We start from the raw sequence: 14,167 nt of genomic DNA on the forward strand, positions 1-14,167 counted from the left end.
AGAAAATGAGGCATAAATAACAGCTAACCAGTAGAAGGAAATTTAGAAGAATGAAAAGTAGAAGGAAAATTAGAAGAATGCATCACCATAGAAACCAAGATAAGATTATGTTTAAAAATAATGGAAATACCAATAATGTCAAATGCTTGCTAAATGTCAAGTAAAGTTAATAGTGAATAGTGTTGACTATATTAAGCAACATGGATATTATCAGTTATTTAGCAAGGACTGTTTTGTGAAATGGTAGGCAAACAAATCACATTATAGTGGGCTGAAAAGTGAATGGGAAAGAAAGAATGAAACATCTAAAACTATAGGAAAATATTTCAAAGACTCTGACTGTAAAAAGTGAATATGTAAAGAAGACAACATTTGGAAGGATTGTGTGGTTTAGAGATTATTTACTATATGCAGAAGATTGAAACTGAACCACTTCCTTACATCTTATACAAAAACTAACTCAAGATGGATGAGAAACTTCAATGTAAAACCCAAAACTATAAAAACCCTGGAAGACAACCTAGGCAATACCATTCAGGACATAGGCACAGGCAAAGATTTCATGATGAAGACGCCAAAAACAATTGCAAAAAAAGCAAACATTGACAAATGGGATCTAATTATACTAAAGCACTTCTGCACAGCAAAATAAACTATCAACAGAGTGAATGGACAACCTACAGAATGGGAGAAAAATTTTGCAAACTATGCATCTTACCAAGGTTTAAAATCCAGCATCTATAAGGAACTTAAACAAATTTACAAGAAAAAACAAACAACCCCAGTAAAATGTGGGCAAAGAACACAAAAAGACAATTTTCAAAAGAAGACATGCATGTGGCCAACAAGCATATGGAAAAAAACCCAGTATCACTGATCATTAAAGAAATGCAAATCAAAACCACACTGAGATACCATCTCACACCAGTCAGAATGGCTATTATTAAAAAGTCAAAAAATAACAGGTGCTGGCGAGGTTGTGGAGAAAAATGAACTCTTATCCACTCTGTTGGTGGAAGTGTAAATTAGTTTAACCATTGTGGAAGACAGCGTGGTGGTTCTTCAAAGACCTAAAGACAGAAATAGTATTCAAGTCAGCAATCCCATTACTGGTTATATATCCAAATGAATATAAATTGTTCTGTTATAAAGACACATGCATGCACACATTATGTTCATTGCAACACTATTCACAATAGCAAGGACATGAAATCAACCTAAATGACCTTCAATGATACACTGGAAAAAGAAAATGTGGTACATATACACCGTAGAATACTATGCAGCCATAATAAAGAATGAGATCATGTCCTCATTCTTTATTATGAGGAGACTGCATGGACACAAAGGAGAACAGTATACACTGGGGCCAATTGGAAGGTCAAGGTTGGGAGGAGGGAGAGAATCAGGAAAAATAACTAGTGCATACTAGGCTTAATATATAACTGATAAAATAATCTGCATAACAAACCCCCATGACACATGTTTACCTATGTTACAAACCTGCACATGTACTCTTGAACTTCAAATAAAAGTTAGAATAAGTAAATAAATGGAAACAGCAATTTGTGTGAAATTCTGGTAAGGAGTATTCATCAGAGAGATGGCTGAGAAATAAGATCCCTGAGAAATTTGATAAGGGTAAATGAAAGTGTATTGGAGCTTTGGGAGGATAAATTTTTATTAATTCTTCCTAACAAGAGGGAAGAAGGAAAGAATAGATATAGATGAAGGTGTATGTATAGTGTTCTGAAGATGAAAGAATTCCTTCTTGTGCATTTCTCTATGACGTGTAAGATATAGTCATTAACTTAGAATGAGAATGGATGAAAAGCTGGAAGCATCAAGAAAGTGAAAGTCCACAAGCATTCTAAGCTGGGCTGCATGGCACTTTCGAAACCGTTTTCGAGAATACGGTTGGTAAATACATAATAATAACGATATACAAATATCTAATCACTAAGAACAGTGGGGGAACATGATTTACATGGATTCTACACATTTTAGGAATCTGGACTTTTTTCTCTTTTTTTGAGGTAGGAAGAAAAGTAAAGATTTAGAATATTGCACTTACATATTGACCAAACTTTAACTGGAGTTAGGTATCTGATTCAAAATCAGCTGCTCAGTTTCTCTTCTGGCAATTTCCATTTGAGAAACAGAATGAGTTACTCAAATGTGTGGAACTGAGGTGAAAGCTTCGACAGACTAGAAACTGAAGCTGCCATGGGATAGCCCTGATAAGCCAAGAATGCAGTGATATGTAAGCACAGAGAGCTGGGCCACAGAGAGAGGCAGAGGAATCAAGCCAACATGCAGAAAGAGAAAATATGAGAATTTGTGCCCAGAAAAGCTAAGTAGCTTTATAAAAAGTTTCAAGTTCCCATGACACTGTCCTATGTTTCTCTGAGTTTACTGATACCACTAAAATATAACTTATTTTAAATAAGTTAATTCAAACTTGTTTCCATTCTCTGCAACAAAACATCCCTGGATAAAAAAATCAGGGAGTTTTCATCTTGGTTATGTTTATTTCAATGTTATATGTATAGTCATAACAACCATAGGATTTAACATTAAATTATCTAGACCCATAATATATGTGAATTAAAAGAATGTAGTTTTACAGAAGGGAATGGGGATCACTCATTTTCAAAGGACTCACATAATGGAGGATAAGAAGTATTCTTTATTCCCTCATTGGTTTTAATCTTGTTCTGTCAGTGTCTCCTGAATAATGTAGGGATAATCTTGTTCTCTGTCTTTTGGTTACATACATTGTTTTTACCATTGCTGACACTTGTGCTTTAAAATGTCTTTTAGGTATGTGTTGGATTTATCTAGAAAACAGTGTTTTGCCTGTCATTTGACATTTAAAATAACTGAGAGTCAACTCACAGCTTTAATTAGAATTATCACATTAATATATGCTATCCTCAACACAGGTTGTTAGCATTAATTTATTAGTGTACCTAAACGATAAATTGAAAAGAAAATTGCAAAGCAGTCCGAAGAATGGATGTTGTTTGCCAGTTTCATTCATTGTATAATTATTGAGATTACATATATTGAGAGTTGCAAAAGGCTGATAATGGACCTATAAATATTAATGGAAAAGAGAAAATACTATTCTTCATAAAATATTACCATAAATAATACAAAACACCAAGGGGAAAAAAAAGGAACACTGGGGGTCTTTTAGAAGGTTTTGTAAAGACTGAAATTCAAAATGATACCTAGGAGAATACACTTCAGAAATGCTTCTGAAACAGGATAATTTTACATCAATGTATTACTATTCTACTCATGAATTGCCTGATTTGCTCACATAAAGCATTTTATAATTGCTACTCATGTTTCTTTCTAATATATGAAAAAAATGCAAAGTTATGTATATGGGTAGCATTAAAATTTATCAAATTAACATTTAGTAGAATTAAAAAGTAGAAATTTCTTCAAAAATTAAAGGATTGTTTCAGGTTTCAGTAACAATGAAAGAATTGCTGAGATAATTCTATTCAATTCAAGATTAAACAGCACCTCTAAAATCTCTATAGATGTTATTATTACTATTTAGATCTAAAATGATATACATGTAACTGTGCAGCAGCACCAGCATCTCATGGCAACTTGCTAGAAAATTCAAATTCTTAGATCTCAGCCCACATCTACTGTCTCTTTTAACAAAATGATTCTGATGAATACTGAAGGTTGAGAATCACTGAAAATCATATACTTTAAGGGAACAAAATTTTAACATGAAGATAAAGGAATAGTGACCTGACATTTTTAATAGTATGAAGGTGGATCTGACCCTGACCACTCACCAGCCGTCAAGTACTATGATGTTGGAGGAAGAACAGCATCAAGGGGACACTCAGGAAACAGCCAGATTTTATTTAAAACTTCAAGGTAGAGTGAATGTTCAGTGAAAAAGTAGAGGATGGCCAATAGTTGTTAGCCATAACATCAGAGTTCCAGAGAAAAGAAGGAAAGACTTTGAGGGGGAGGAATATGGTGAGATGGTTCAGAGTAAGAAACGTAGTATGGTAATGACACTGTGAGAGAGTAACCAAAAACTCTAAAGTGGAAATGTACAAAGACAATGTAGATATGGTATCTGATGGCAGCCCTGTATGGCACAATAGCACTTAGGCCCACAGATTGTGGCAATAAACTCCTTTGGTTTTGTTCTTGGCTCTCTCATATACAAATTTTGTAAGTTTCAGTTAGATTTCTTTTTTGGTTTTGGGTTTTTTAATTGTCAAAATAGAGGAGGGAAAAGTAGTTGTTCATAAGATGTTTTAACAAGATAATGCTGCTAGGCACGGTGGCTCACGCCTGTAATCCCAGCACTTTGGGAGGCCGAGGCGGGCGGACCACGAGGACACGAGGTCAGGAGATCGAGACCATCCTGGCTAACATGGTGAAACCCCTTCTCTACTAAAAGTACAAAAAAATGATCTGGGCATGGTGGCGGTCACCTGTAGTCCCAGCTACTCTGGAGGCTGAGGCAGGAGAATGCCGAGATCGTGTCACTGCACTCCAGCCTGGGCAACAGAGTAAGACTCCATCTCAAAAAAAAATAAAAAAGATAATGCTAATGTGTTGGATGTTGACACATATACTTCATGCCTTAAATGGTGGAAAAGAGTATAATTCTTTACTTTCTAATACTATTTTCGTATTCCCATGAAGTCCCAATTTTTGTGGATGGTGGAATGAGATATGATTAGTAAAAATTTAGTCAATTTATATTAATTCAGTTTCTTTTGAATGAACTGGAATTCTTTTAGTAAAAATTAGTCTTTTTGAGTTATTTATATTTTTACCCCCATATGGCATAGTTATTTCTCTGGTGATAGCTAAAGGTGCAACTGACATGAATGCAGGTGTTTGTTCCACCATCTAAATCAACAGTGGTTGTTGCAGGGATTCTTGCTCAGTGGACACTCTGGTAGCAAATGTCCATGCCAGTTGAGGTCAACAGCATGTTCAGCTTCCAGTCTGGTCCCTAGGGAAATCCCCACTTTAATAAATGGGTCCCACCCAAGCTGTCATAAGCTGTGCATTTACTATCAGTTGTAACTTCCGTAAAGACTAATGGGCTCTTTATGGAAAGCCTCCTAGGCTCTCCTGGAAAGTCTCCCCAGTCTTTTACCATTATGGCACTAGGACTGCTCCACTAACTTTAAACTCCTTGCTTGAATTCTGAGAGCATGCTAGAATTTCTGGATTCTCAAAACCTAAGACCCAAAAGAGAACTGGGTACTCTGTTTATGATTCTCTAAACTCACTAAACTGTTTTTTTTTTTTTTTTTCCTAGCTCAGAGACACCTGTTTAGTGGCCTCTACCCACAGTTCCAAGCAGATACCCAGATCTAAGACCATCTGCTTTGGGCTTCACCCTCAACTCTTTTGGGATTTCTACCATTCCTAGTTCTCAAATAGGACTTCTTCCCCAACCTTTTCTTTATTCTCTCAATCCTGAGTATACCTTCTCCTTTCTCCTATGTCATATCCTGAGGTCTCTTTTCCTTTGACTTGTAGTATGACAAAAGTTTGGTGGCCTGAACACACTAGAACTGTCTCTTCGTTTGTAAGAAAATGTAAAATATACTTTTTCCCTCAACAAAGCCTGGGTTTATTATTTCAAGGGAGCTTTGAGAGTCAAAGGTGGTAAGAAGTTCTTTGGTGAAAATTATTTTGGATGATAAGCCTCACATTTTAGTCTTAACAACAGCAAGAATGCAGGAAAATATAACTTAAATGAACATAAGAATAAATTAAATTAGATTAAATTAATAGATTTAATACTTTCAGAACATTATCCTTGTTATCTAAGTAATACCTAACATTCATTGATCATTTAGTATGTGTCAGCCACTATAAGTTCATTACATATATCATTTTATCATCACAAAAGCTCTATGAAGCGTGTTAAAATGCTTCAAAAATGATAAAACTAAGGCACTTAGAGGTTAAGTTATATGCCCCAAGAAATGGACTGATTAATTGAAAGAACCAAGGTTGAACTTAAAAAGTTTAACAGAGCCTAAACTCTGAAACATAAGGCTTATTATACTCCCTCTGTGCATGGAACAGAATACTTTCTCAAATAAGAGCCGTTATTACTAATCTTACTATTTTTATTTGGCAACTATGACCACTACAAAGTTGATACACGTTATTTTAAAATAATAATGTATCATTCTGCTTTAAAGACTAGTCTTTTGTGAATTTTGTTTTGTTAGCTTGAATCCATCAGAGACATGGATCATCTCTTGGACTATATAAACATAGCAGACAATATAGAAAATGTGTTTTACAGTTCCATCCTGTAATAAATTAAGTTGCAGTTATAATATCCCCACTCTACCAGTTGTGACTATAAATTAAGGTCACATTTTTTATTAAACACCAAATTGTAATGGACTTTCAGCTGTCTCTGCCCCAATTTGACCTTAAATCACTCTCTTTAGATGTTCAGGGAAGAGTGACTTGAAAAAGTCACAGATAATTAGTTGTGCTTTAGAGAGGGGAAGAATGAATGACTAGCTTTCTGGTTCCAACCCTCAATTATATAAAATTGTTAGAAGGGAATATTCTTGCCACATTTGCCTTGAAAATTAAAGTGGTAAAAAGGGACCTTTCAATCCTCTTTCTAATTCCCTGTTTGAAATCTATAAAGAAACAACATTGTTTTTTTATTTAGGGATATAACACTTTGAGAGAATAAATGGGTTGGTATATCATATTATTCAAAAGCAATGATACACAAAAAACATCAGTTCTCCCAATATTATACCACAGTTTCAATGCAATTCAAATGAAATTTTGTGGGAGTCACTGACAAAATTATTTGAAAACAAATCAATAGGTGACTATATAAAAAGTAATTTATAAATAAAGGACTATTGTGAAGAATATGGATTTTTAAAACATCTCACTAAATCATAAAGATATAATATGTAATATAGAGTAGAACAGTCCACAAATCAGCAACAATAACAATGGATTGAAAAGGATTGCCCAGAAAGAGGCTCGGTTGTGTATAAGAATTGATTATATAATTATATAGACATCACAAATGCAATAAGAAATGTTTGCTAAATAGATTTTGAGTAACTATCTTGCAATTTTACAAAACCAATTATTTTATTTTGTATACCAAATTCAATTTAAGTTGAAGTACTTATTTAATATTTGAAAGATTATTCTATTAAAATTGTGAAGACTAGACTACATAAAAATAAAGAGCAAAACACTAGTTAGGTGTCTAATAAGCAGACTGAATGAGAAATAGGGAGTAAAATAGACAAGATGGATTCCAGATGAATAGAATTTGATAGTGAAATCTAAATCTGGAATTTGAAGGGTTCAGACTTTAGAATATAACAGAAAAAAAAATGGTTCTATTAACTAAAATAGGTCAGAGTAGGTAAATAAATGCTTATGGAGTAGAGCTTATGAGTTCAGCATGTAATGCAGATGATGCCCAGGACTAGAGTTGATAATAATAGTCCAGAATTCAGATAACAGTTCTGCAATGAAAATACAGTTGACCTTGATCAACATGGGAGTGAGGGGTTCTGACACCCACACAGCCAAAAATCTGTGTACAAATTTTGACTCCTTTAAAACCTAACTATTAGTATCCTACTGTTGACCAAAAGCCTTGCTGATAACATGAGTCAATTAGCATATATTGTTTATGTTGTATATATTATATACTATGTTCTTATAATAAAGTAAGCTATAGAAAAAATGTTAAGAAAATCAAAATGAAGAGAAAATATATTTACTATTCATTAAATGGAAGTAGATCACCAAAAAAGTCTTCATCCTTCATCTTCATGCTGAATAGGCTGAGGAGGTGGAGGAAAAGGAGGGTTTGATCATGCTATCTCTGGTGGCAGAGACAGAAGAGGTGGAGGAGGTGGAAAGGGAGGCATTAGAGAGAGGCAGGCACACTCAATGTAACTTTTATTGAGAAAAATTTGCATATAAGTGGACCTGTGCAGTTCAAACCCATGTTGTTCAAGGGCCAGCTGTATAGACTTAGTAGAATTCTGCCTCTAAAGAGCATTTCAAGTCATAGAAATAGATGAAATGACTCAGAGAGAGAATATGAGTGAGAAGAAAGCCAAGCACAGAATCTCAGGGTGGTGGCATGCTTATAAGCAAAACACTGTGTCCCAGAAAGCAAAGAAGAATTGCAATAAAGAGCATAAGGTCAAAAATAAGCAATACAATTGAGAGGTCTTCGAAGACATTAAATGTGCTGTCTTCTCTAAACTGGGCAATTAAGAGGTAATTTAGATCCCAGCAACATGATTTTCAAAGGAGGATAGAGGAAGAGGCTATGTGATAGGTAGTTTAGAGTGAATAGCAAAGGAAGAAAAATGTGATTTTAAAATGTTCTGTGAAATAATATTTTGCTAAGGAAAAAGAAGAAAACAGACTCTGAAATTCATATTTACATTTCTGGACACTTAGTACATGTATATGAAAAGTATTTTATGGGTACTAATGTCTTCATAAATTAATGATTTTCTTATTTTGAAAATTACTTTATGGCATACTTAGATACTATATACACAAGCTAAATATTAACTGTAGCCCACATTAAATCTTGAAATAAAAACCACAATTTTTAGATTTTTATGTGATATCCTGTAAGATTTTAGTTATCGTAAGTCACTATATATCTAAATGGAAGTAAATCTAGTCCTTTTACTCATGAAACAACCAAATTTTTACTCCATAATTCAAGGGTTAATTTTTTTTCCAGAAACTACCAGTGAATAGTCTGATTCTATGTTTCCTTGGTAGCTAAAAGTAAATGCTGCAAATAGCTATATATGGATTCTGATGACATCAGTGTATTTCATTGTATTATACTTTGCTGATTTTACCCTCAGAAAAAAATTCTGAGACACTTTACCTTTTTTTTTCCTGAGGGAGAGATGAACTATCTTTGAAGTGGCTCCACTCAAATGTACTAAGCAGACATAAATCACACACAAGAGATAAGAGTTAAAAAATGGTCCAGGAAAAATAGTGAACTGCTTGTTTCATTAATTTAATATACTACTGGTGAGTCAAAGACCCTTATAGTCTAGACTTCATGTTGTTATTATAGAAAAGTAAAGAGAATCCCTCTGGATCAGGTGAGACAATGAAGTAGTCATGAAATGTCTCCTGATGAGATATTACTGGAAAATACCCTACTGAGACATAAAGAATTGCAATGCTGTGAAATTCTTTACCTTAATAGAGATGAACCTTTGAAGATTTGCAAGGCTTTTGAGGTCTTTTTGCTTTGCGAAAGGATTTAGTTAAGAAGCAATTCTAGAAAAACCAGTGTCCTAGCAGAATTAAGATTTTGGAATTTTAAATACTTATCTATTATTAGAAACCCACAAGTATAATTAAAATAATTTGCTGCCTTTTGAAGATTTCCCATAAAAACACCTAAGCCACATTGAGATGAGCAAATAAGAATAATGCAATCAAAATGATCTCATTTCTCTAACAGGGAAATGTGTAGTTTACTTCAGCAAATATAAAAGACACTAACTTCTTCGGTGAGGGTCAGCAGGTTCTGTGCTTAACAGCTTTCTAAAACATCAAGTGTCTAGGATTTAGAGAGATATATGAAGACAGTAAAACACTCATATATATTACCCCCAACACAGGCTTATTTATTCAATAAATATTAGAGAACTTATAAGAGAGTTAAGGAGAGCTGACAGAAAAAAAAAAAAGATCAATGTATGTGTGGACACACCCACAAACAATATTATTCTCTTATGCCAACAATAGCAAGAATAAAAATAAAATGAGAATGAATATTCATAAATAAAATAATTTTTAAAGGTTCTGTAAGTATGCATATACAAAAATCAACACTATGTGGAAAAAAGTTTTACCTATCAAAAGTTTGTAGGTCTGTTAGACCAGCAGTCCATTTGCAGAAAAGGCAATTGGTCAAACTGCCTCAGGTTTCCTATAAAGCCTTCATGAGGGAAAATTGTGAAAGAAAGTTGTTTTGGTTGGCCTATATTCTGAGGGCAACAGTTGTTGATTAATTCACTATAATGAAGTCCATATATGACAAGTCCACAGCTAACATCATACTGAATGGTGAAAAACTAAAAGTATTTTTGTCTAAGATCAGGAACAAGACAAGGATGCCTCCTCTTACACCAATTCTATTCAACATAGTACTACAAATCCTACCCAAAGAAATTAGGCAATAACAACAGCAAATGCAAATAAAATGCATCCAAATTTTAAAGGAGCAGTAAAATTGTCTCTATTTGAAGATGGCATAATCCTGTATGTAGAAAACTCCCAAAGACTTTACAAATCTGTCAGAACTAATAAAGAAATCAAGCAAACTTGCAGGATACAAATTTAATACATAAAAATCACTTGTGGTTCTATACAGTAACAATGAACTATCTGAAAAGGAAATTAAGAGAACAATCCTATTAACAACATCATTAAAAATGATAAAATACTTAGGAATAAATTTAACTATAAAGATAAAACTTGAACATTGAAAACTATAAAACACTGATGCAAGAAATTAGAGTAGACAAATAAATGGAAAGACATTCCATGTTTATCGAAAAGGATTATATTGTTAAAATGTCCATATTATGCCCAGAAATCAACAGATTCAATGTTATCCCTGTCAAAATCTCAATGGCATTGTTTACAGAAATAGAAAAAAAACAGTACTAAAATTCATCTGGAGCCACAAAAGGCCCTGAATGGCCAAAGTGATTTTGAGAGAGAACCAGGCTGGAGACATCACATTCCCTGATTCCAAAATATATTACAAAGGTACAATAATTGAAACAGTATACTAATATAAAGACAAACACATAGACCAGGGAATAGAATATAGAACCAAGAAATAAACCCGTGCATGTGCAGTCAACTGATCTTTGACAAGAGTGTCAAGATCACACATTGGAGAAAGGGTAGTCTCTCTCAAACTGATGCTCAACATCCACATGCAAAAAAATGAAATAGAACTCCATACTTTGTACTATACACAGAAACCAACTAAAAATGTATTAAACACTAAGTCATGAAACTGTAAAGTTCCTTGAAGAAAGTGGATAAAATTTTCTTGATACTGTTTTTGGTAATGATTTATTGGATTTGACACCAAAAGCACAGGCAGCAAAACCAGAAATAGACACATGAAACGACGTTTAACTAAAAACCTTCTGCACAATGAATTATAGACAATCAACAGAGTAAAAAGACAACATGCAGAATGGGATAAAATATTCTCAAACTATGTGTCTGATAAGAAGATAATATCCAAGCATAATAATTTCCTACAACTCAACAGTAGAAAAACTCATGAGTATCCAGATTTTAAAATGCACAAAGGACTTGAATAGACATTTCTCCAAAGAATATATACACATGGCCACCACATATATGAAAGGGTGTTCAACATCACTAATCATCAGGTAAATTCATGTTGAAATCACAATGAGATATTAAATCAGCCCTATTAGGATGGCGATTATTGAGTTAAAATGTAACAAATTTTGTCAAAGATGTGGAGGAATGGGAATCCTTATATACCCATATAAGGTTGGTGGGAATTTAGAATGGTTTGCCTTTATACAAAACAATAAGGAGGTTTCTCAAAATATTTAAAATTAAAAATACTATATAATCCAGCAATTTCATTTATGGGTTTATGTCCAAAAAAAATTGAAATCAGTCTCACAGAGATATTTTTACTCCCAGGTTCAGTGCAATATTATTCACAATAGCCAAGTTATGGAAAAAAACTAAATGTTTATTAACAGACAGATAAAGAAATTGTGGTAAATACATACAATTGAATATTATTCATTCTTAAAATAAGAAGGACATCCTACCATTTGCAACACAGATATATCTAGAGAACACTATGCTAAGTGAAATAACCCAGTAACAGATAGACAAAGCTTGCAGTATTCCACTTGTATGAGGTGTCTAAAAGAGTCAAATTCATAGATACGAGAGTAGAATGGTGATTTCCAGGGGCTAGGGTTGAGGAAAATGGAAAATTGTTGCCCAGTGGGTACGAAGTTTCAGTTTTGCAATAACAGTACATTCTAGAGACTTGCTGCATAACATAGTACCTAGAGTTAACAATACAGTGTTATGTACATTAAAATAAGTTATAGGAAAGAGCTCCTGTTCTTATCAAACAAACAAAAACAAACAAAACATACACACAACTAAAAGAAACACAAGAAAACTTCTGGAGGTGATGAATATGTTCAGTATCCTGGGTGTTGTGATGGTATCGTGGGTATACACATGTATCTCAATTTATCAAAATGCATACATTAAATGCACGAAAATTTTTGTATATCAGTTATACCTCAATAAAGCTTAAACAAATTAAGCAAATTATTGAGGCATTGTTGACACACCTTTGCTCAATTGGGGAAGGCCAAGACACTATTCACAAGTACAGAGAGTTTACTCTTTTTAGTGCACTTTTTTGTTAATCTCAAGTTCATCTTTTATTTTATTTTTTGGCAGATGATCAAAGTTTTATTTAACATTATAGAACACTTAAAAATAAACAATATGCTTGTCTTTCTGTTGTGTAACTTAGAAAAATGTTTTCAAGCATACATAAAACATCAAATTTTACCCCAAACAATTATGCTATGCAGTCAGTCCCTAACTGCTGGAGTGAGCACTGCTCTCAACAGACAGTTGGGGTAGGAGGTAGGCTGCTGGTGTCCCTGCAGGCAGGTGGCTTTTCCTATTTGGAATGAAGTCTTTTCTTGTTATGGTTCTCAATCGTCCTTCTAAGTACTTCATCCTGGATGAGATTCGACTTTCTTACACCTATGTGACTACAGCCAATTTTAGGGCAACAGGCCTTTTTCTTCTGCTTGTGCTTGGACTCAATAATGCAAACAATGTCTTCCTCTTCATAGGTGTGGCCACACACTTTATTTTTCACTGGCTTCTTCATTTCCAACTGTGTAATGGGGCAGATGAAGTTGGTTTGACTTTGGGTCACAATCATATCTTCATCCACTCCTTCTGTTCCGTCAGCCTCTCTGTCAGCTTGAAGGCCATATTGCTTCTTTAGTTCTTTCAACTGTTGTTTAAACACTAACAATTTTCCATTATTTTGAAAGTCCACATCAGAATTCTTGCTCTGTAAAGCCAAAAATTTCTTCTCCACCAATAATTTTAAATCTGGTATTTTTTCTGGACGTTCTTATTTTACATGATTTATTGTAGATTGAACAGCCTTTACATAATGGTTCAGTTGCCGATCCATTGTAGCAAATTCAACCATCGCCTTGTCCATACTATATTCACTACTCACTTCAGTCTGACTTTCCACAAGATCCAAAGCAACACTAGAAGCTGTGTCCATACCAGAGGTGACACAGGCTTGGAAGTTTTTCCAAGGAGGAGAGAGCAGACTCTACACCACTGAAGGAGATGAAACCAGTTGAACCTGAATTTGAATTGGAAAATCCTGGCATCTTGAAATTATTACCTGGGCCACCAAGCACAGCTGGACTCAATATATGAGGAAGGTAAGCGTTCTCAGTTTTTGGAGGGAGATTACCCTCTTCCAAAAGAGTGCTTGATTCTGGTAGTCCAAGCTGTCTGCGTCTGGTGGCACCCTAAAGCTGACTTTCCTCTGGCAGAACGTCTGCTTCCTATATTTTGTCTTACTCTAACTCAAATAATTATGCTTATCTTGATAAATAGGAAGATTTAATAAGAATTACAGTGGCCAATATGGGAAACTTCTTACATATCAAGAATAATACATTTACGAGGAGCTATGGGGGGGCGGGGAGGAAAACACCTCAGACAAATACCAAGTAATCTATGATTGACTTTCTTCTAGGAAGTCTCCAAGATAGAAATCCTCAACGGCTTTGTAGAAAAATCCAAAGAAAAATACAATCAAACTCCTTCCAAATCTCTGAAGCCTCCCCTTCTTGTACCTCTTTTTCTCTCAGACTTAATTTCCTCATAAATTACACCACTTCTATTCCTTCTGTTTGTTCCTCTAACCTCATAAATAAGAAACATTTTCCTCATGGTATTTCTCAGTAAATAAACAATTGCATTTTAAAAATCCCTTTGCTGG

General features: G+C 34.1%; 1 pseudogene across 1 annotated transcript; it reads right to left on the bottom strand.

The window, feature by feature from the left end:
* Positions 1 to 12,805: 12,805 nt before the first annotated feature.
* LOC105544081 lies at positions 12,806 to 13,705 on the bottom strand (annotated as a pseudogene). Its single transcript, XR_001006713.1, has one exon. The product of XR_001006713.1 is annotated as an E3 SUMO-protein ligase NSE2 pseudogene (transcript).
* Positions 13,706 to 14,167: the final 462 nt, after the last annotated feature.

Source organism: Mandrillus leucophaeus, unplaced genomic scaffold (assembly GCF_000951045.1).
Source record: "Mandrillus leucophaeus isolate KB7577 unplaced genomic scaffold, Mleu.le_1.0 Scaffold298, whole genome shotgun sequence".
Classification (NCBI taxonomy): Eukaryota; Metazoa; Chordata; class Mammalia; order Primates; family Cercopithecidae; genus Mandrillus; species Mandrillus leucophaeus.